General features: G+C 40.0%; 1 long non-coding RNA gene across 1 annotated transcript; it reads right to left on the reverse strand.

Annotated features, from left to right (window-relative positions):
- Nucleotides 1–1,121: 1,121 nt before the first annotated feature.
- On the reverse strand, nt 1,122–15,407 carry LOC144340917 (uncharacterized). Its single transcript, XR_013417463.1, has 3 exons — nt 15,311–15,407; nt 3,497–3,749; nt 1,122–1,581 (listed from the first exon to the last, which is right to left on the reverse strand). It is a non-coding gene; the product is annotated as an uncharacterized LOC144340917 (long non-coding RNA).
- Nucleotides 15,408–25,134: the final 9,727 nt, after the last annotated feature.

The raw sequence follows: 25,134 nt of genomic DNA on the forward strand, positions 1-25,134 counted from the left end.
GACACCAGGACACTATAGTCAGTACTTAAGAAGGCCACAGCTTGGGGAAAGGCGGTATACAGAATTGTCACAGGCATGCTCCTTCTGTTCAGTTTTCAGCAGAACTGACAGACTGAAAATTACCTTTTCTCCTTCCCTGCATCCCCTAAAAGCTTTGCATAGTCCCTTTACAATAATCCCCTTTTATATCAATCTCTCTCCCTTTTTCTTCAAGTCTTCCAGGTTGTTCTAGGACACCCCAGATTCACAAGTAGTATATTGTCGCTTCTTTCCCTAGCGCTAGAGGCAGACTTCACCAATCAATCACAAGATTCTTCCGTGTTAGGCCTAGATCGGGTCTCAAACACAGGCTTCCAGGGGCCATTTGCTTGCTCAAATTGTACAAGAGACACAGATTTTTGCCGTTCTTGCCCTAGTTCATGAGATGGTGTCGTTATCATGCCTAGCTCTTGCTAAACTCTTTCCCCAGGGAGGCTGTATCTTGCTTCCTGTAATCTCCTGTTGCTGAGAAGGCTCCTGCTTAGAATTGCAGTACCACCACCTGCCTAAAGCAGTGCCTGCTGCCTGGGATCCCCTGTACCCTGGCCTGCTTCCTGGATCAGAGTCCCTGGTAGAGAGCCCCTCCTTGGTCAGATCTGAGATTCCTACCTCTTGACTACTCTGTTGGATTCCATGGTGGGGTAAGCCTCTTCATCTAGGGGCCTTTTCCCTGTGCCTGGGCTCCCTGTACTGGCTTCCACTGTATTTCCAGTGACTGGGATTCCTGGGATCTAGACACATATTGTTCCAAAGGATCCCTGCTACAACACTAAAAAATCAGTCCCAGTTGTTTCATTTACAATATACATTTTTGTTAGGATTAAATGGTGTAATTCTTTTGAGACAATTAACATGGTTCCTATCACATAATAAGCACTCAATAAATATTAGCTACTCTAAGTTCTGTTACAATTGTCATTGTCATCATCATCATCATGATCATTTCTATTAGGATCTCCATCTTAATTTGAGAAAGGCTTTTTCTGCAATAATCAGGAATAGAACAAGTCCCAGAGACCATCTGACTGCTAATGAACTGGAGACAACATACCTAACTAGTGTTCAAATTGGAGCCCATAGCAAACATTAACGATCGTCATCATTTACTGAAGTCTATGTGTCAAGAACTTCCCACATAGTATCTTACTTAAACCCCATAACAAGCCAATTGGGTGGGAGTTATAACTCCCATTTTATTGATGAGAAAATGTAGGATTAGTGAATCCCATGCTTAACAAAAATGATAGTGAAACTGATATCAGATCCAGCCCTTTTTAAATGCAAAACCATTCTTTTGCTCTTGAACATGTTACTTCTCTACAAACAGCCTGGAAACAGAGCTTACTTTCTGGGATTCCAGCTAATCAAGTCTGATCTTATGGACTGTATGTTGCCTGCCTAGCCATATTGTTAGGAAATTCCCGAAACTTTCCTCTTGTGTCCTTACCTTTTGTTTTCTTTCTTCTCCTCTGCTAATCTGGCAGCCACACGCCTGCTTCTATTTGTTCTTAGCCACTCTGGCTCCAATTTGCATCATCAGCCCTAAAGATCCAAACCAAGTTTAAATCCTCCATTTAGCTTGCTTAGACTATTATAGCCCACTTTCAAGTGATTTTACCCTCTCCTTCAAATTCTTTTTACTCTCTTATTATCTGCAATTAGTGTCACACAATTATTATTCTTTTTTTTTTTTTTTTTTTTTTTTGAGACAGAGTCTCGCTCTGTCTCCCAGGCTGGAGTGCAGTGGCCGGATCTCAGCTCACTGCAAGCTCCGCCTCCTGGGTTTACGCCATTCTCCTGCCTCAGCCTCCCGAGTAGCTGGGACTACAGGCGCCCGCCACCTCGCTCGGCTAGTTTTTTGTATTTTTTAGTGGAGACGGGGTTTCACCATGTTAGCCAGGATGGTCTCGATCTCCTGACCTCGTGATCTGCTCGTCTCGGCCTCCCAAAGTGCTGGGATTACAGGCTTGAGCCACCGCGCCCGGCCCTACACAATTATTAATCTTAATTATTCCCTAATTATTTCAAATGCACATTCATTCAACTAGTACATGTTTGAGTACATATTATAAATCAGACACTGAATTAAGCAACATGTATGGAGATATATAGACAAGTATGCTATTACAAAAGCCTTAAGGTAATTTCAGTTGGACAAATAAGAAATATACACAAATATTTATAGTAGTGTTTTGACTTTAAAAAGTACCATGAGAAGTAAAGACAGCTAAAATAATTCAGACAAGGGGAGACTTACTTCTACCAAGAAGGGAATGAGGAAGAAATAAGGATTCATTTAACTGAGGTAGAAGATTCTGATACTGAGAGAGACAGTACTCTGGCAGGCACTGCCTGACACAGGCGTGGAGTTTGGTGAGGGCACTAATCAGGGAATGATGAGCCACTGCCGTCTAACTGTGCTTTAGAGTGTATGGAGGAGAACTGTGGGAGAGTGTACATGGAGGAAGTCCTTAAATACCATGTAATGATATCATTGGGTAGAAGAGGGGGCCACTGGACATTTTTGAAATGATATAATCAGAACTGTTGTTTTTGCCAGGCGCAGTGGCTCATGCCTGTAATCTCAACGCTTTGGGAGGCTGAAGTAGGTGGTTTGTTTGAGCTGAGTAGTTCAAGACCAGCCTAGGCAACACAGGAAAACCCTGTCTCTATAAAAGACACAAAAATGAGCTGAGTGTGGTGTGCATGCCTGTGGTCCCAGCTACTCCAGAGGCTGAGGTGGGAGGATCACCTGACCAGGCGTCGGTGAGCCATCATGGCGCTGCTGCACTCCAGCCTGAGCAACAGAGTGAGACTTTGCCTCAAAACAGAACAAAACAAAACTGTTGTTTTGCATCCCCTCCTCTAATTAACAGAAAGTCTACTAAAGTTTAAGATCATGTTTTCATATTTCATTCACATTTCCTTAGAACTTGGCACAACTATGGACACAAGTAAATATTTAATAAATAACCAATGACTGACAAGAAGCGGTTACATATGATAGCTTTTTTATATATTTTGCTTATCAATTTTCATGTTCACTGGAACATGAACACGAATTTTTTTATTCTAATTTAAAAAATTTTTAATTCTAACTTCAAAAGAAACTAGAATTTTTTAAATTAAAAAGTGTAGAGTCTAATGAGATGGCATGATATTTTAGCAAAACAGCCCTTTGTGTGTGAATCAGTCTACTGACCTAAAGATACCATTACAGGTGTTAACTTCAGCTTCAAAAATATTTGTTATAAGATGGTAAACTCGAGATAAAACGTTCCTTAAAATATGACTTTAGTATTCATTATATTACCTCATTTTTTCTCCAGTATGGATTTTTAAAATTTGTTTGCAGAAATTTTTTTCCTCGAATCTTATCAAGTACTTGGAAAATCGTGTCTTAAAAAGCCTTTTTCTTTGGTTTTCAAAGTGTGATTCAATCATTTTACATACTCACTTTTAGTGTTACGAAAAGCTATCGGTTGGAGAGGATGTTTTCACCAAGGCAAATCAACAGAACTGGCGGTTTGGACAGGACCAGAAAGTCCGGGGAAACCAATGACGCACACTCTACTCCTGGCACACATGACTGTAGAGGCATCCAGGCTATTCAAAGGCCGTGAAAACAAACAAGTAAAACAGGCTTCCATTTCCTCTGAGGATTCCCCCATTGGAACCAAACACATCTTCCCAAGGCCAGCAATAAGGAGCTGAAAGACAGAAAGGATTTGGTTATTAGTTCGTACAAACCAGTTTCTTTGTAGAAGCCACTTTTGTTTGAGTGGGAAAGATTTTTTTCTTGCAGATACTGCTGAGAAGTCATTGATTTGATCTGTGATCCTGTGTGTACTTAGTCCAGGGCTGAAGTCAGCCAAGGGGACTCTCATGTCTCCGATGGAGAGGTGGAATTCTGGAGGAAATGCACACCATTGTAGCTAGAGGTGGCCTGTTTACAGTTTATCCTGCCCAGAGTAAAAATATACCTTCCTGGACTAAATTCCTTATTACTGGTCAGTTATAAAATATGCTTAAGGTGAAATGAATTTCTGCCCAGATAATACTTTAGGAGAAACAAGTAATTATAGGGATGTTTGGAACATTTATTTATAACTATGGAAACTTTCTGCATAAAAACTCAAAGTTCCCTCAGGAGAGGTTGCTGGAATGGTTGGATCCACCTTATTTGAGGGCAAGATTTAGCAGGTTGTGTTATTTGCAAATATATTCTTTATTAGGGTGAAACTATGTGTTTATTTTTAAATTTTCATCAATATTTCTTGCTTCTTTTCATTTGTCAAACTATCCTTGTTGCTTGTACAGGAGAGTACTGTGTGTACAGAGAGTTTTGTATACTTGAGAAATTGTTTGGTCTGCTCTTTCGGAAAAATAATTACACAGAGTGTCCAATACAGATATTAACATTGGCGACATCTAGTCCTGCAGCAATGCAGGGTCAGAAGAGATTTGTTTGAGCTGTACTTCGTGCATAAAAGACTATTTAGTTTTTTTCCTAAGCTCAGGAAGGACTATAGTTGCAAAGTGAGTCAACATCCTGCAGCATCCCACAATGTATCAGGCTGAGACGTTATATTTTCTTTCTTGTATGTGGTACTGTCTATAGTGTCTCCCTTCTTTCTAAATATGCTCTTCCCAGACAGAGTTGGTCTAGAGGTTGTTTGTACTGAGTGGTTTTGCGGGGGGTTAAGAATAGCATGTCCAAGTACATTATTATTATTTCAACCTTCTCTTGAAAATGCCATGCACTGTATGCATTTGCTTTTATGAAGTAAAAATGGTAATTCCCAGTAGAACTACACTGTGGAGGATGGGAAACAGATGCTTTGGTCAGCCTCAGGGACTGACCATAACATACTGTGGAAACACAAAAGAATAAGAAACCAATTATATAATCTTCTGACTTTAATGAGCTGATTGACCCAGATGACATGCACGCACCTTGTTTCAACATTTTGCTCACACAATTTTGGGCTGGTTTCCCACTGCTGTAAGGGGTTGGGGAACATTCTGAAATAATTGATTCTGTCCACCCGTTTTTACTTAACACTTTGGTGGGAAATTGGTGTCATGGAGAGGAACCCTTCATTTAGATAAAGAAAAGCAAAGACTTGAAGGAATGACCGAATAATACCCAAATAGTCAGATAATGAATTTGTTGCAAACACAGAGAAATCTTTAATGTTTCCATGGTGTTGGCTGGCATGTGTCTTAAGCTGAACTCCCCAGAAACAGAACTTGAGAAAAGGATTTGAGTAAAAATACCTAATTGATAAGACATCCCAGGAAGCAGAGGTAGGAGTGTGGGAAATTTCTATGGAAAGGGGAAGGAAGTCAATAATAAAGATTAGGTTATCCAGCAAGATACTGATGCAGGTCACTGGGGCTCAGTCCTTCTGAGGAATTCTGGGAAGCAGTGAGGAACAGGCTCAGAGTTGTTCAACTCAAGGAGCAAGGAAGCTGGGTCGGGGGTGGGAGGTGGTATCTATGAGCTTTCAACCTTCATTGGTTGAGAACTGCCCTTGGGGACCTTAACTCCTCAGGACTTCCCACTTGCTCTGAGCAAGGCTAGAGCATTCTCCTACAGCCCGAAAGAACCCCCAGGGAGATAGTTGCATTGCCTTGGGCTAGTACAGAAATCAGAGTTATGGGTTAGATGCAGACAGTATCTGCTGCAGAATGCTAATGATTTATTTACCCAAAGAAAATAAAAAAGGCAAATGGATATGCTGATATGCATGAATAAATGAATACATTGAAATTTTGTTGAGGGATGTTATATTCGCATGGTTTCAGCTTACTTTATTATGAAATACTTATTAGTTATAAAGAAAAAAAGTATAGTACAGAAGCCTTGCAAACCTCCTTAATCAAGTGATTAAATCTAACATAATCAATCCTGAGACAAATCAAAACCATGTGTCACCTGACAGACACAGTGAGAACACAGAATCGCTTTTATGATGTTGCTGCCAAAGAAGCATGATCTGACTCTGCTTCTGAAGGAGTATCGGATGAACTGAACTGCGGGGATATTCCACCATGTGGAACAGGATCTGTCACCTTTAAAAATGTCAAAGTCAAAAAAAAAAAAACATGTTTTTCTTATCCTCACAACATTCCTGACACCAAAGGTATGATTTTTCCCCCACATCAACTAATTCTCTAATTTTCACCGCACTCTGAGTGTCCTACAATTTTTTTTTTTTTTTTGAAACGGAGTCTCGCTGTGTCGCCCAGGCTGGAGTGCAATGGCGGGATCTTGTCTCACTGCAAGCTCCCCCTCCCAGGTTCACGCCATTCTCCTGCCTCAGCCTGCCGAGTAGCTGGGACTACAGGCGCCTGCCACCACGCCCAGCTAATTTTTTGTATTTTTAGTAGAGACGGGGTTTCACCGTGTTAGCCAGGATGGTCTCAATCTCCTGACTTCGTGATCTGCCCACCTTGGCCTCCCAAAGTGCTGGGATTACAGGCATGAGCCACCGTGCCCAGCCTGAGTGTCCTACAATTTAACTCAATTCTGACCCTACCCAGAGTTAGCACAGACCCCAGAGACTAAAGGCTCAATCCCACAGAATTGTCCTCCCTACCCCAGATGCCAGTAGAAAGTAGTGGCTTCCCAGGTTACCCACTAATTCTGTCTGACTTGGCTACAAATTGGAGGTTGCCGCAACTCCATCCTTAGATTAATAATTTGCTAGAACATCTTGCAGAACCTGGGAAACTGTTTACTAACAATTACTGATTTACTACAAAAGATATTTTAAAGGATACAAATAAGCAGCCGGATGAACAGATACATAGGACAAGGTCCAGGAAAGTCTCAAGCACGGGAGCTTCTGTCCCCATGGAGTCTGAAGTCCGCTGCTCTCCTGGCACATACACATGTTCTTGCTCAAACTGCAAGCTCTCTTAATCCCATTGTTTAGGCTTTGTTTTTTTTTTAAAGAGGTTCCATTAGGTTGGCATGATTGATTAAATCATTGACCATTGGTCATTGAACTCAATCTCCAGCCCTTCTCCCCTCACAGGAGACTGGAGGATGAGGCTGAAATTTTCAACCTTCTAATCACAAGGTTGGTTCCTTTGGTAACCAGCCCTGATCCTCCAAGAATTGCCTCATTAGCATAAACTCGGGTGTGGTTGAAAGAGGCTTTTATGAACAACAAAAAAGATTCCTCTCACCGGTATGTAACCCAAGAAATTCTAAGGGTTTTAGAAGCTCTGTGCCAGGAGCCTGAAGTAGGGACCAAATATATAGAGAGAGACTATATATATAAAAAATATATATAGAGAGAGACTATATATATATAGAGAGAGAGAGAGACACAGTTATGAAAGTCCAGGAAAGACTGAGGAACTGTATCAGATTGAAGGTTCCTACTGAGAAATGACAACTCAGTGAAGCATGTGATCTGGACTAGACACTTTTTCTATACAGGACATTATTGGAACAACTGGAAAAGTTGAATGGAGTCTTGAGGTTAGTTGTAGTGATATATCAATGTTAATTTCCTATATAATATTGATGCTGCATGTGGGTATATAGGACAGTGTTCTTTTTAGTAGGAATTACACACTAAAGCATTCAGGGGTCATGGGGCATACTGGCAACTTATTCTCGAATGGTTCAGGGTAAAACAGTCTTTCTTGCACCATTGGTGTAACTTTTCTACAAGCTTGAAATTGTTTCAAATTAAACAGTTTTTTAGAGTAAATGATTAAAGAATCAAGGCACAATTATGTAAACTTTATCTGCCCCTTTTTCCTTTTAAAGAATCTCTCCTTGATGGTGGGTGGCCCATGTACAGCAGCATTGCACTACTACATAAAGACCGTAGAACCAAATTGAACAATAGGTGCCAGAGCTCCAGCTAAACTCTAGCCTGGTTGAGTGGTATTTTCATTTTGAATAGCTACAGGAGAACTGCCTGATGTCACTATTGATACTGAGGATGAATCTCCTTCTCAAACGTTTTTCTAAAACAAGTGAGAAATTTCTTGGCTATTTTTAAACTAAGTTGAAAGAAGGAAAGGTAGGGATAATGAGGGACACCATGGTAGATGCTTGAACTTATAGGTGTGAGAATTTTTGTGAACATCTTTTGATAATAACAGCTGTCCTTTTATACAAAGGATATTAGTATGTAAGGAGCAGGAGGTTAACACAACTTACAATATCTAGAAATTCCCTAATTTTCTTTCCTTCCTTCCTTCCTTCCTTCCTTCCTTCCTTCCTTCCTTCCTTCCTTCCTTCCTTCCTTCCTCCCTCCCTCCTTCCCTTCCTCCCTCCCTCCCTCTCTTCCTCCCTTCCTCTCTTACTTTTTCTTTCTTTTTTTGAGGCAGGGTCTCACTCTGTCACCCAGGCTGGAGTGCAGTGGCTCACCACAATCTCAGTTCACTGTAACCTCAACCTCCCAGACTCAAGCAATCCTCCCACCTCAGCCTCCCAAGTAGCTGGAACCACAGGTGTATGCCACCATGTCTGGCTAATTTTTATATACTTTTTTCTAGAGATAGCGTTTTGCCATGTTGCCCAGGCTGGTCTTGAACTCCTCAGCTCAAGTGATCTGCCTGCCTTGGACTCCAAAAGTGCTGGGATTACAGGATTCCCTACTTTTGTTAGAGAAACAATAATTGTATCAGTACTTAGCATGATCCTCCTTTGCATAGATATATTGGGATTGAGCCAGATAGAGCAAGAAGGCAACAGTACATTGTTTCATCATTGAATATAATGAGAAATACCTTCCATGTACTTCCCAGATGTTGGAATACATATTCAGATCTGCAGTTCATGAGGAGAATAAAATTCTGAGCAATTATTCTTTGAGACAGGATCTGGCTCTGTCACTCAGGCTGGAGTGCCGAGAGATGATCGCTTACCATAACCTGGAACTTCTGGGCTTAAGCTATCCTCTCTCCTCAGCTTCCCAAATAGCTGGAACTACAGGCATATTCCTTCAGGCTAATTAAAAAACATTTTTTGTAGATACAGGGTCTTGCTATGTTGCCCAGGGTAGTCTCAAACTCTTGGCCTCAAATGATTCTCCAGCCTTGGCCTCCCAAAGTGCTGGGCTAACAGGCAGAGGCACCATGCCTGGCCAGAGCAAATATTTAAGGTACTTCTCGTCTTTGGTAATTAAGTGGAGGTTGTTTTTTCTTTTTTTTTTTTAGTACACCTAATTGAAGTGCTTTAAAATTAACTTCTGTTGAATTGATAGAGATTTCTATTAATTTGTTCATTTTTAAACTAATTAAATATGTATTTGTGAATCACCAAGTCTGCCTATTCCCATGATTCTAAACACACTGTAAGAAGCCATATCACCATTGAATGGATCAGTCGAATGGAGATGAATCTATATAAGATTCCTCTACCTGTTCTGGTAACACTGGCTACAACACCACTACAGCAACTGGACACATATTACCTTGACTACTCAGCACCTGTCTTCTAAGAATCACTCCTTAAATCTCTCTCTGCAGTCACGTAATTTCTGTCCCACTTCTACACTGTGACCCTTGGTCACAGCTGACTGGTTTACTGAGTCATGTGACCCAACCAGGGTCTAACTGTTTTTTCACCAGCAACTGCAAGAGTAAATGAAGGTGCTTAGGCTTATCACTTACAAAACAAAATTATCACTAAATATCTTATTTTCTCTAAATGCAAATTGGGAAACAGAAAGCTGGGATGCAGAGAACAAGACAAATGAAGCTAACCAGACAAGATCAGTTCTCGTTTCAATGTGTTCCTGAAGCCTATTTCTGTCATTGGATTTTTATCAACTATCCTAATATCCCTCCAATAAATTTCTCATTTTCTTCTTGCACTAGCTAGATTTGGGTTAGTTACTTGAGATTGAAAATTACTAATTAGAAACGAATATGGAAGAACTGGGATACTGCAAAAGATAGATTCTATCATGTGAGGCTTGAGAAATTCATATGAGACTCGGGAATTCTGCTGCTAGGATGGGAAACTGCAGATGTACTGTACCAAAGCAGGCAGCTAAACCATCTCCTTTGTCTGTTGGGATTCAGGCCTCATGCTCACTGAAGCTGGAGCAAGGAGGCTTTGGGACAACTTAGTAGAATGCTTGTGTGTTTAGATGCTATAGGAAATGTGGCGTTCAATGACAATAAAAAGAGAGTAGCTCCGTTTAGGTGGACCCTTTGGAAAGCAGATAAGGGATATCAGAATAAGTGTGTAATCTTTTTTCTTTTTCTTTTTCTTTTTTCTTTTTTTTTTTTGAGACGGAGTCTCACTCTGTCGCTCAGGCTGGAGTGCAGTGGCGCGATCTCAGCTCACTGCAAGCTCCGCCTCTCGGGTTCACGCCATTCTCCTGCCTCAGCCTCTGGAGTAGCTGGGACTACAGGCGCCCACCACCTCGCCCAGCTAGTTTTTTGTATTTTTAGTAGAGACGGGGTTTCACCGTGTTAGCCAGGATGGTCTCCATCTCCTGACCTCGTGATCCGCCCGCCTCGGCCTCCCAAAGTGCTGGGATTACAGGCGTGAGGAATAAGTGTGGAATCTTGTGAAGAAAAGCCATTTTCTAGCTGAAGCAAGATGTTAGAAGTTACAAAGTATGAGATGATCAGAGCCTTGCTGTATTGCAACCACCAAATTTGCTGCAGCTAAAAAAACTAGCTAAAAAGCTAAGTACATTGTTAAACAAAATGAGGGAACTTCGGCAATTGTAACGAAGATATTTGGCGGAAACTGAAAGAATCACGAAGCACTGATTTTCTTTCAAAAATTATCTGCTGCAAATTCACTGCCTGTCAAAAGACTCAATGTTTCTCAATGACCAGCACATGGGCCAGAATATAGCCTGGGGATAGGCATGGCATTCCAGAATATATTGACTGGCTTCACTACCACCCCACCCTATTATATAATCCTGAGGCCAATTGTATAAAGTTCAAAGCTAGCAGAAAGGGCAGAGTATTCATTTATGTTTCAAAGAAGCCAACAGTGTGGGGCCCTGGTTCAACTACAGATTCAGAGTATGGATGGCAAACCCTTCCGTCATGGGTATTGTCCCCAAAATAAGATAAACCAGCAGCTTACTACAGTTAAGGGAGTTGTATTGAAAAAAAAAAAAAAAAGTCAGGCCTTGCAGATAAGACACTGAAATTTCTTAATCCAAAAGCAACCTCCAGGAACTGACAGTGCATGGACTATTGAGGTAGAATGGCTCTCCCACAGAAAAATACTTTATTCTCAGGAACAACCCTAAAAATCTGGATAAGGGAACTCTTAGTAGCAGCTAGAACCTGAGACAACTAGATGATCTCAGCAAAGAACTCACTCGACTCTAAAAACTGTCATATGGTACTTTTAACAGTTAAAACACAAACAGAAAAAGAAAATATCTTATCCAAGACCATAAAACTATTAAAACTGAACTATAAACATAAGTATCTTAGTTCTGGAAACCCCATACCTATGGCATTTAGTGGTTCTATTTTTCCCATCAAGATGAATCTAGAAGACGAATCCTGGTTCTACTACTCATATGATGTGTAATATTAGACAAGTTACTTAACCTTCTTGGGCCTCAGTTTCCTCTTCTTAAAGTGGGAAAGATAATAATATTGACTACCTTATGGAGTAATTAAGAGGATTATATGAATAAATACATGTAAAGCCCTTAGGATAATGCTTGGTACTTCTACTCTGTTGTTGCTGGTGTTACTTATTGATATGATTTGGCTGCGTCCCTACTCAAATGTCATCTTGAATTGTAGTTCCCATAATCCCCACATGTCATGAGAGAAACCTGGTGGGAGGTCATTGAATCATGGGGGCAGGTTTTTCTTGTGCTGTTCTCATGATAGTGAATAAGTCTCATAAGATCTGACAGTTTTATAAAGGGCAGTTCCCCTGCACACACGCTCTTGCCTACTGCCGTGTAAGATGTGACTTTGCTCCTCATTAGCCTTCTGCCATGATTGTGAGGCCTCCCTAGCCATGTGGAACTGTGGGTCAATTAAACCTCTTTCCTTTATAAATTACCCAGTCTCAGATATGTCTTTATTAGCAGCATGAGAACTGACTAATACAGTAAATTGGTACTGATAGAATGGGGTGCTGCTATAAGGATACCCCAAAATGTGGAATCGACATTGAAACTGGGTAACAGGCAAAGGTTGGAGCATTTTAGAGGGCTCGGAAGAAGACAGGAAAATGTGGGAAAGTTTGGAACTCCCTAGAAACTTGGAGGGCTCAGAAGATGGGAAGACATGGGAAAGTTAAGAACTTCCTAGAGATTTGTTGAATGGCTTTGACCAAAATGCTGATAGTGATATGCACAATACAGTCCAGGCAGAAGTGGTCTAAGATGGAGATGAGAAACTTGTTCGGACCTGGAGTAAAAGCGACTCTTGCTATGCTTTAGCAAAGAGCCTGGTGGCATTTTGCCCCTGCCCTAGAGATCTGTGGAACTTTGAACTTGAGAGAGATGATTTAGGGCATCTGGCAGAAGAAATTTCTAAGCAGCAAAGTGCTCAAGAGGTGACTTGGGCACTGTTAAAAGCATTCAGTTTTATGTATTCACAAAGATATGGTTTGGAATTGGAACTTAAGTTTAAAAGAGAAGCAGAGCATAAAAGTTTGAAAAATTTGCAGCCTGATGATGCAATATAAAAGAAAAAACCATTTTCTGTGAAGAAATTCAAGCTGGCTCCAGAAATTTGATAACTAACGAGGAGCCAAATGTTAATTGGCAAGACGATGGGATGGGGAAAATGTCTCCAAGGCATGTCAGTTACCTTCACAGCAGCCCCTCCCATCAGAGGCCCAGAGGCCTAGGAGGAAAAAATGATTTCATGTGCTAGGCCCAGGGCCCCCCTCCTCTGTGCAGCCTAGTGACCTGCATCCCAGCCACTCCAACTGTGGCTAAAAGGGGCCAAGGTGCAGTTCAGAACATGGTTTCAGAGGGTGCAAGCCTCAAGTCTTGGCAGCTTACATGAGGTGTTGGGCCTTCAGGTGCACAGAAGTCAAGAATTGAGGTTTGGGAACCTCTGCCTAGATTTCAGAGGATGTATGGAAATGCCTGGATGTCCAGGCAGAAGTGTGATGCAGGGGCAGGGTCCTCATGGAGAACTTCTGCTAGGGCAGTGTGAAAGGGAAATGTGGGGTTGAAGCCTCACACAGAATTCCCACTGAGGCATTGCCTAGTGAAGCTATGAGAAGAGGGCCACCATCCTCCAGACCTCAGAATGGTAGGTCCACCAACAGCTTTCACCGTGTGCCTGGAAAACCCACAGACCCTCAATGTCAGCCCACGAAAGCAGCCAGGGGGAGGTTATACCCTACAAAGCCACAGAGGTGGTGCTGCCCAAGACCATGGGAACCCACCTCTTGCATCAGCATGACCTGGATGTGAGAAATAGAGTCAAAGGAGATCATTTTGGAGCTTTAAGATTTGACTGCCCTGCTGGATTTCAGACTTGCATGAGGCCTGTAGCCCCTTCATTTTGGCCAATTTCTCCCATTTGGAATGACTGTATTTACCTAATGCCTGTACCTCCATTGTATCTAGGAAGTAACTAATTTGCCTTTGATTTTACAGGTTCCTAGGCAGAAGGAACTTGCCTTGTTTCAGATGAGATTTGGACTGTGGACTTTTGAGTTAATGCTGAAATAAATTAAGACTTTGGGGGACTGTTGGGAAGTCATGATTGGTTTTGAAATGTGAGGATGTAAGACTTGGGAGGGGCCAGGGCAGAAATATATGATTTGACTGTGTCCCCACCCAAGTCTCATCTTGAATTTTAGCTCCCATAGTCCCCATGCATCATGGGAGGGACCCAGTGGGAGGTAATTGAATCATGGTGGATGTACTGTTCTCATGAGTGAATAAGTCTCATGAGATTTGATGGTTTTATAAAGGGCAGTTCCCCTGAACATGTGCTCTTGTCTGTCACAATGTGAGAGGTTACTTTGCCCCTATTCACTGTCTGCTATGATTGTGAGGCCCCCATAGCCATGCTAAACTATGAGTCAGTTAAACCTCTTTTCCTTCTAAATTACTCAGTTTTGGGTATGTCTTTATTAGCAGTGTGAGAACAGACTAATACACTTATATTGTCAAATTTTAGGTTTTGCATCAGGACAAAATGTTTTATTGCTGGTCCAAAGCTTCTGCATCCCTAGTCAACCCCACTGTGTCTAAAGGATTTACATGGTAAGCCTCCTCAATACTTTTTTTGGCCAGCGTTCAACAAACTATTATAAATTAGATCTCCAAGTGGGCCCAAACTTTAAGGGAAGAATTTTGTTGGGGTTAGAATTTGTTTTCTGCCTTCTACTAAATTTCTTTAATTCAGACCAATGGAGGATATTAATTTTAATTAGGAAAAAGAATGAATTACAGAATATTCTACATTTAATTACAGTAAAAATATATTAAAAACTTACTTCTTACATGTTACTCAAGTAAATGTGACTTAGATATTTTTCTCTTGGGATTCACAACTTTGGAAGGGAGATAAATTTATACAAACCTGATACAATGTGATAAGGGTCAGGTTCAATAAATACATCCAAAGCCATTAGTGGTTTGTGGAGGAGATCACAGAAAACATGTACTTGAGTGGAGTTTTGCAATAGGAATCATGAAGAAATTCTAGGCCAATGTGACAGTGTGAGCAAGGGTGTGAAGATTTTGAAAATTAATTTTGTGTTTGAAGAGTGCTGTGGAGTCTGGAGTGGTGGTGGGGTTTGGGGGGACGCAACCAGGAAGGTAGGTTGGATATTGAATAGCATTAGTAAGAAAAAGCTCCTAGGAAATTACTGCAATAAATAGGAAGTAATATTCTTAATTAGACTAATAAGTTTAGAGAGATGAATATTTCTAAAAGATTTGAAGTCAGTAGGCTGCCTTACATTTCTAAAATATTTCCTTTGAATTGTTATTTACACTACTAACATGCTTAGATACTCTGTCTTAGCCTAGAAACTGTGCACTATCAAGATTTACAGTCAAATGCTATTATTCCGAATTATAAGGCTCTGTTCATTTCATATTCACCAAATGACCACCAGTTACTCTTTTTCTTGATCTCATTGGAATTTAAAATTTTTTCATGTTACCATATGGAGCAACATTTCTAACACTGTGTTTCATGTAAAAAGCAAAATGTGGTCCTAAGAAATTTTTGAAATATCTTAGTCTGTTTTATGTTGCTTTAACAGAATACCACAGGCTGAGTATTTTATGGAGAAAAGAGATTTATTTCTTACCGTTATGGAACCTGGGAAGTCCAAGAGCATGGTGTTGGTGTCTGGTGAGAACCTTGTGCTGCATTATTCCATAGCAAAGGGCAGAAGCAGAAGTGAGCACACAATACAGAGAAGGAGGCACCAGGGGCTGTACTTGCTTTATAACAACCCACTCTGGAAATAACTAAGCTGCTCTTGCAATAATGATGTTAATCAATGAGGGTTCTGCCCTCTTGACCCAATCATCTCTTATTAGGCCCCACTTCCCAATGCAATAGGGAAAACTTCCAACACATGAACTTTTGAAGGACACATTCAAACCATGGCACGAAAAAATAGAATGAACAAAATTAACTGGATCTTGATTGTATGACTTTTCAAGGTCCTTAATATTGTTAATATTCTTTGTGAAACTCCAAAAGGAGATAAAGTAATTAACAATTTTTAAAATTATGTGACAAATATTTACTTAGTGCACCACTTAGTAACATCTTGAGGAAAATCAGCATTCTGTGGAATACTGGATGGCTAAAACTGTGTGAAACCATCCAACTATCAAATGTTGCAAGTCAAAAAGCAGCCATAGCAGTTGACATATGGGCAGTCATGTGCGTATCTGAATAGTAACAATGAATTCCTTTCATTGGAAACCCTTCTTTAGGGTGGCTTGCAGAACAATAATTAATTTTATTATAGCTTGGATCTTCCTCTAAACCATCATCTTTTCAATAAAATAAACACTGTGTATGGGTGCTCATTTTTATAATAACTATCTCTTTTATTTACAGGTGTTTCTTAGCTTGACAATTATACGCTTCTCTTAGTCACAAAGGTTTGTGCTAGTAGGAAAATGGAAGGTACTTTCTGTCATTAGCTATGCATTCCCACGTTCAATAAATACATCCAGACTTATGTTCTTCTATAAGGAAAAAACGTTGTGTGCAACTTGAGGCAGTGAGGAGTGAAAGTTTTATGAAGAAGAAGTTTCCAAAGCTGGCACAATGTCAGATTTGGAATCTTTTACAAATGCTGAGTTTTGAGTCTTATGAAATACCTCCTAAATCAAAATACGCAAGAGCAGGCTTAGAATTTTTATCTTTAAGAAGCTTCTCAGGTGATTATGATGCACATGGTAGATTGGCAGACTGTAGTGGCCAGTGGAAATTTATTAAAGCTTGACACTTTTGTTCCATAACCTCTTTGAGATTCAGGTGTATGTGACACTTAACTCAGATTTACTTTGCATGCTTTAATTTTTTGGAGAATAATATAGTGATATTCCAAAAAGTCTTTTTGATTTTTTTCTCTCTCTTTATGGAACCATATATTGTATATTTAGGTTTCCTCAGAGTTTTGGTCAACTGCATTTTTCATACCATATACTCTTTTAGGAAATCTCATCTAGTCTTGCAGTTTCAACAATTGCCTCTATGCAGATGACATCTTCCCCAAACTTCAGATTCTATATCCAACTCCAACTAGACTTCTGTACCTAAAAGTCCCATGTAGGGACAAATGTCAAATGTAATTTGCTATCCTCTCACCCCAGTTCCACACCTCATTCTGTGTTTTCTATCTCTCAGTTGGTAGCATTGCCATCCACTCCTATGATTTATCCAAGTCTAAATCATAGGAGTATTTTATTCTTCCATAGAGGTCACTTTTATATTCTGATCAATGTCAAGTCCTGTTATTTCCTAAAAATTTATCATATATGTACCTTGATTCTGCACTCCTTGGTTCTCAGGTTCTGGAATCTAGAATTCAGGCAACTAACAAATATTAGAATTGTACTCATTTTTGACAACATAGTTATGAAAAAAAATTAAGAAGCATTTGATTTACTAATAAATTTTCAAATCACAACCCTACATTTGTAAATTAAAGACTGAGTATACAAGTAATTATCAAACAAATCAATAAATGTTTTTAAATTTTTCTTGTAAAATTTTTATTGTTTTATTATAAAACATTTGGGGAAAAAATGTTTATGATTAGAGTGAAATGGAGAGACAGGTTCTTCTATAGATATTCTGACGGGAACTTCCAGACATTTTCAGAAGCCTTAGGAGTTTATGGTTTTGCAAAATGCAATTATTTTATGAAAACATTTGTTTCCCTCTTGCTTTTTTTGCCGTTTTTTTTCGCTGGTGTATTTTGTGTTTGGTAGGTTAAATGACTGGTTTCTTTGTTCCTGTGGCATTTGGACTGAGTTCTTGTTAGTGCACATTAGAACTCGCTTTGTCTAATAAGTGACTAAATATTTGCTAATCAAATATTCATTACCTACTGTATATGGCTGAGGGTGGAGAAGGGAATTGAGTTCCAAGGGGCCCGATGGGACTTTCTAAGGCGATAAAAATATTGTATCTAAATTGTGGTACTGGTTGCAGGGCTATACACATTTGTCAAAACCCATCCAACTGTACTTTATTGTTTAAGTTATGCCATAATAAACCTGACTTTTTAAAAGATTCTCAAGCAGAATGTCCCTTGTGGGCAGGTCACTTACCTGAGCGAGGCTTGGTGACCAGGAGAGGGAAATAGGCACAAGAGTGGGGCCACTCAGAGGAGTAGTGGGTAGGTTCTGACCACAGCTCACCACCAGGGAAGGCTGACTGCAGTGGACTTCAGACCTGAGACCTTGCAATGATGGATGGAGACTTTGTCATCTGTTGGCCCCAGGAGAGGTAGCAGGCAGCGCCTCCCAAAACCCCGCTAGGTTATGCCCTGGCCAAGGACTGTGCAGCCTGAGAGCTCGAGGCTCCCACAAGCTGCTGACATGGGGGCAGCCTCCCTCCTGCTTTTATTGATACTTTAATAGAAGTATGTTGAAGCAGGTTTTGGGTTTACGAATGGATTGAAAAGAGGAGGAAATGAGGGTCAGAGAGATAAAAACAATCTAAGAACGAGATTACCTATTTATCTCTGAAAAATACAAGGGAGCAAATAAGAGAATCAGGGCTGCAGTCGACAAAAGCAGCACCTATGTGGCAGGGAGAGAAACATTGTGTGACTTTGTCCCAGTAGTGGTCCCCAGAGAAGAGTAGAGTCCTCGTCATTTCCTAGTATAAGGGGAAAAATGCAGATGTGGCTTATTTTAAAAATGGTTTTTGATGGACACTCACCAACCACACAAACACACAAAATACGATTCTGTACAAAGACATTCAATCCCATTCACGTTATACTGCTGAAGAATGAGTTTCAGAAGAGATGATCTATCACACGAGTAAAGAAACCTTTATGTGATACAATGCGACCCCTGCACAGAGAAAAACTCGAAGAGGGTGGAGAATGATGGGTTTGATTCTTTGCAGTGTTTTCCTCAAAAATGCTTTTCTGTGGGTGGCATTTAAAAAAAAAATCCATCTAGTTGTCTTTGTCTGCAATTCTATACCAGATATATCATAGGAAGGTTTTGTTTCAGCCTGGAAAGTGAAATTCTGGACTTGGATACTTTAAATGTAAAATCCAAAGAGGTCAGCTGCTCATATGAGAAGATCAGGAGTAAATGGGCCACCTAGCAGGATTCAAAGCCATGAGATTAGAGACTGGGAAGCACCTCTTAATTCTCAAAAATTCAGATGGGAGTGTTGGGGGAGAACCTCTAAGAATGAGAAGAGGGAAAATTAAGGCTATAAATTGTCATTCTTTTTGTCTTCTCATCTTTCCCAACACAGACATTCACCCTACCCTGAACCATTTTATTTATTTTTGTTTATCATCTGTTTGCATAGTTTATATCTAGTCACAGCATTTCTTTGCAACCCAGAAGTACAATGAGGGTAGGAGGCAGACAAACAAACCCTTTCCATTCTACCTGTTTCTTTCTTATTGATTCATTCATTCATTTAAAAAATATTTACTGGCTGGGCACAATGGCTCATGCCTGAAATTACAGCACTTTGGGAGGACTGGGTAGGAGGGTCACTTGAAGCCAGGAGTTTGAGACCGGCCTAGGCAACACAGCAAGAGCCCATCTCTATAAAATAAACACTGCACTCCAGCTTGGACAACAGAGTGAGAGTCTGAATCAAAATAAGTAAATAAATACATAATAAAAAGAAAAATAAAGAATTGATAAAATGAACTTCATCTCTCATTCAGCCCCTTGTAAAATTGTGTGGAGACTACAATTTATTATATTAATAAATACCTGAGCCTAAAATAAAATAAAATAAAATAAAATAAAATAAAATTAGTTGGGTGTGGTGGCACATGCCTGTAGTCCTAGCTACTGGAGAGGCTGAGGTGGGAGGATCAGTTGAGCAGAGGAGTTTAAGGCTGCAGCGAGCCATGACCACACAGGCTATTGTACCTTAGCCTGGATGACAGAATGAAACTCTACCTCAAAAAAAAAAAAAAATCTGCTCATTGCCTCTGATTAGCCAAGTGCCGTTGTAGGTGTGCAGGATACATCAGTGAACAAATAATAACACATTCTTTCCCCCAAGGAGCTTACATTATAGTCAGGGTCAAAAACCAAAGGAACAAAAAATAAGCAAAAACAGTAACAATAAGCAAAAAAATAAAAATAGTTAAATTACTATTTATTAAAATAAATATTAATATTAATTAGCTATCAATTTAATAATTTACATATTATAAATTTAAGCATTTATCATTTATAATGATAAATATAATAAATTTAATAATAAACATTAAAAATAAATGTTACCTAGTTTCCTGGGAGATGAAAAGAGCTGTTATGCATTAAATCGTGTTCCCCATTCCAAAATTCATGTTGAAATTTTAACACCCACTTCCTCAGAATGTGACATTTGGAAATAAGGTTGTTGCAGATATTATTGTGAAGTTAAGATGAAGTCATTTGGGTAGGCCCTAATGCAGTATGACTAGTGTCCTTACAAAAACAGAAATTTGGACAGAGAGAAGCAGACTCTCACACAGGAAGGATGCCATGTGAACATAAAGGCAGAGTCTGGGTGATGAATCTGTAAGTCAAGGAACACCAAAGTTTGCCAGCAACCACCAGAAGCTAGGAGAGAAGCGTGTGATGGTCCCTCTCACAGCCCAGAGAATGAACCAACCCTGCCCTTGGGAGTTCTGACTTCCCACCTCTACAACCATGAGACAATGAATTTTTGTTTCTTAAGCCACTCTCTTGATGGCATTTTGTTATGGCAGCCCTAGCAAACGAATACTGGGGCTATGAAAAATTCAGAGGACATAAGGGGTATTGGAAATTCTTCACAGGATTCCATTAGTCATTTTTCATATAGGGAAACCAAGAGGTAACAGATGATTTTCTTGACTACCCTCACCTACTAGGAAAACCTGATTGTTGGTTCCCCCTCCTTCCCTCTCCCAAGCACTTTGTAGACATTTCCATAATGGCTCCTATATTAGTCTGTTTTCACACTGCTATAAAGATACTACCTGAGACTGGGTAATATATAAACAAAAGAGGTTAAATTGACTCACAGTTCCACATGGCTGAGGAAGCCTCAGGAAACTTACAATCATGGCAGAAGGTGAAGGAGAAGCATCTTTTTATATGGTGGCAGGAGGGAGAGAGTGCAGGAGAAACTTTTAAAACATCAGATCTCATGAGAACTCCTTCACTAACACGAGAACGGCGTGGGGAAAACAACTCCCATGATCTAATCACCTCCCACCGGGTCCCTCGCTCGACTTGTGGGGATTACAATTCGAGACGAGATTTGGGTGGGGACACAGAGCCAAATCATATCGGATCCATCAAACTGTATTGATTTATTTCTGTCTTCATCTATCTCTCCCTCACCATCTATCTCAATGAGGGACCATCTCATTCTCCTTCCTGTGTTTTAATTTCTAGCACATAACCTGCACTTGGTAAGTGCTCAATATGTGTTAATTAAATAGACGGTGAATGCATATAAATTCTATGAGAATTTAATGTGTGCAAGTTTCCTATGGTCTTATAATTAATATAATTTGATATAGATGAAATTGATAACTCATTATGAAACGGGGTGTTGGCAGCTGCCTCTCCTGGGTGGAACACATATTCTGAAGCAGTGAGGAATGTTGGGGACTAGCATGATCTCAGAGCTCCTTGCCTGCTGTGGGAAGCTTATGCCTGTTTCCCACCCCAAAACCAGAGATGACAATAACACTGCCTACCTCACATGATGTTCTGAGAGCTAACACATAGAATGAATGCTTCAAATAATACTGACCTTGAGAGAGTTCTCAAAGAGTACCAACCATTATTATGGCTGTTCACAGAGATTCACTTGAGAAGACTTGTAAAGGCATTCAATAATTTGGGTGCCTGAGTCACTGTGGATGAAATGAGGGTCCAGAATTGTCTTGCCACTCATTCGGTTGACAGTCTAAGGGGGAAAGCAAAGAGTAACAAAATAATTACAAATAAATAAACACTGCAGGTGTGATCATTGCTGTGAAAGAGAGATACTTAGTGCTTGGGGACCACTGATGGGGGACTTAACTGATATGTAGGGTCAGGGAGAATGAGTTGAGATGTCAGATGTGAGTAGGAATTGCCTACTGAGGACGGGAGGAACAGCACTCCTGGGGGAATGAATGGATAGGAACCCTGAGGAGTAGGAGCTTTTCTTGTTTATGGAAGAGAAAGGAGGCCAGTGTGCCTGGGGTGCAGCAAGTGAGAGGAACATGGCTCAAGGTGAGGCTGAGCAAAGACATGGCAGACAGCTCACACGGAGCTTTTGTCACCTTGCTAATTATTTGGCATAATGGAATCTGAGTGAGGTATTAGGGGTGAGTTGCGAGGAACAACGTGCTCAGAGTTTCATTTTGAAAATCATTCAGGTTGCAGTGTAGAGAATGACTAAGAAGCACAGAGTGAATACAGGTAGACTCCATCGGAGGGAGGGGTGATGGTATCTTGGGCTTAACTGATAGTTTGTAGAAATGGAGAGAAGTGATAGATTGAAGATGGGTGGTGACAGAAAGGGGGCTATTGAAGACCAGGGCAGGTTGCTGATTTTATCACTAGTATCATAGTTACAAAGGGTCTCACTCATGAGACCACACACTGAAGAGAACTGATTTTGAATATTTTGACTATAAGGTACTTTTGAGACATCCAAGTGAAAATGTCCAGGGGTCAGTAGAGCATATGGGCTGATGGTGCAGAAAAGAATCATATAAACATGAGGCATTCGGGCATCCATTGCCCTGAGGGAAAGATGTAAGGGAGTGAGTATTTTGTGGTCTGACTATAGCCCCAAATTGCAGAGCTAGTCCCTGGGAAAGAGATAGACCAACCGGCCTAATGTGTCATACTTTCTTCCTTTCCAGCTATTTGTATTTTGAGTCCCCAATACACTAGGTGGCCCAAACTTAACCACAGTCAGTTGGAGACCTAGGAATTTCTCGAGACCTGTGTCTAAATGGAAGGCTTGAGTGGTGCCACGGCCCTGTGGGGAGGCACAAGATCTTCAGTCATCTGTCTGCACAGTTATCTAGTCCTGAGTCATCAGTCCACTCAGGTTGTAAGGAGATACCACTCATCCTGTCCACGTGACTCCTTCAGGTGTGGCAACTCTTTGTTTCCTTCTCATCACACTTGAGAGACAACAATTATTCTGCTGCTTCTGTCAAGGCCTGAAGCACGGAGTCTAGGTCTGCCTTTGGCTCTGTGGGCCTGGATTCAACGTGCAGCCCTTCCATTCTCATGAGGACTCTACTACGGGAGAGAGGTGGTTCATGCCCTCTGCTCCCAGGCACGTCAAATTTCTGCCATCTTCCCATCTGGCATAAGGCCAAGCTCTATACCAGGAACTGGAAGACGGTTTCTCATCCAGTCTCTCCAAAACCTCTCGAGGATCCTGCCATCTTTTAGGGACTCCAGCCCCATAAAACAGGTGGAACAAGGCTCAGCTCTCTTGTGGAATAGGCTCCTAATCTGCTTTTTTTTTCTCTGTGCCAGGATTATTCTTGTTTCCCCTAAGACTTTAGATTTTAAAAACCAAAGCGAGGAAGACTCTGTTTCCTTCTACTTCATATCGTATCGTTCTCTGAGGAGACAAGTTCAGAGAGCTTAGATCCTCAAATGGAAATTGGAAAGAGAGGATCAATGTTTTAAAAATGTCTTCATGCTACAGCTAAGAGAAAAAGTTCCCTTTTACCCCTTTGAGATGATTTTATGATCAGATCAAACAGTATAGGTTATAATGAAAAATAGTTACATAATGAATCTTGAGGCCAGAGACTCTGTGTTTATATATCCACATGAAATGGTATATGCCATTTTCCTTTTCGTTCCTTCTTAACTGAATTTAATTAGAGTTCTGTGAGGCGAAACTAACTAAAACTGCAAAATCCCTGAGATTCATGACATTAAAATCGTTCTGTTTCCTTGCCGTCAAGGCCTACAGGTTAAGACTATTCCAGTCATATTTTATCTTACATGGTTTTTCAGCTTCCAAGAGCCACCAGGAGCTACTTATTGGTTTTCAGCACTAACATAGAGTGAGGTTTGAATGTAATATAGCAGCATTAAAAGCATCACTACATCCTTGTTACATTGTTTAAACACAAATAAATATTCCCGGGAAAAAGAAAAATACTATATTGGATTTTCATGATGCTAAGGCAGATTTATACTATCTAACCTAATGAAAAATAAATCATAAATGTTTTACATTTAAATATATTCTACATTTCTCTAAGCATATGAGGGAAAAACAAAGGAATAGTTTCAAGATCATCAGAGTATAGTTACAGTAACTCAATATTTTCAGTTTAGGAAGTTACACTTTGGACCTCGGGATATGGTTGGCTATTCACGGTGTGAAACTAGATTAAAAGTGCCTTAGTTTATCATGTCAGTTCATAAATAAAGGAGTCTGCAGGACAGAAGGTTAAAAGAATAATATAAGTAATAGAACATAGCCTGATTCTTTGGAATCCCCTAACTAGTTTTTATAACCCACTGTAATACTCACTCTTTAGTGCTCTGTATGGATAACTCTTTGACCATTTTCATAGAATGCTTCAAGAAAGTTATAGTCCAAGAAATTTAAATAGTTACCCTGTGCCAGTAAAATGAAAATAAATTTGCTTTCTTGCTGGGCACAGTGGCTCATGCGTAAATCCCAGCATTTTGGGAGGCTGAAGAGGGAGGATTGCTTGAGCCCAGGAGTTCCAGACCAATCTGGGAAACATAGTGAGATTCCCATCTCTCTAAAAAAAAAAAAAAAAAAAAAAAAAAAAGGAAAAAAATGCTTTGCTAAAAGAGGGTAAACAAAAGTATGCTGTGCAAGATATTTTCTATTATTATCTGTACTTTTTTGCAAGATAAACAAACTTCAATAGAAAATAGATGGAAACAGATATTCTAGTGTTCTATAAATTCTTTCTGAGAACTAGTAAGAGGCTGTAACATATCCTTTGTAAAAGATCATAGGTGAAAATAAATTTACAAAACTCCTTTGTTAATTGAATAAAAGAAAGCACTCATATTCTCCATTAACTTAGAATTTTCATCTTTGCATTCTTTAACACATTTACATTGTTTTCTTCAAATGCTTTTGACTGATTTTTCTAAATTTTTTCCTAACATAGAAACATCTTTTGGCATAAGGTTGCTGGCCTAACCTACAGATTATTATATTCATTGCTCTAATCTATATCAGGAATGGGCATGATGCCTTAGACACAATTAAACTCTAGCTAAAATTTCCAGTGCCCAAAGAAGAAAAGAAAGGTATTTAACATTGGCTCACTAAGATCAGGGTCATGTCTAGTTTTTTATTTTAAGACTTGCTAACTTTTCTTTTTAGTAAGTCAAATATATGTATTTTTATCCAATAAGAAACATTGTGTTTTAATTTTTTAACTAAGAAATA

The sequence above is a fragment of the Macaca mulatta genome, chromosome 5 (genome assembly GCF_049350105.2).
Source record: "Macaca mulatta isolate MMU2019108-1 chromosome 5, T2T-MMU8v2.0, whole genome shotgun sequence".
Taxonomy (NCBI): domain Eukaryota; kingdom Metazoa; phylum Chordata; class Mammalia; order Primates; family Cercopithecidae; genus Macaca; species Macaca mulatta.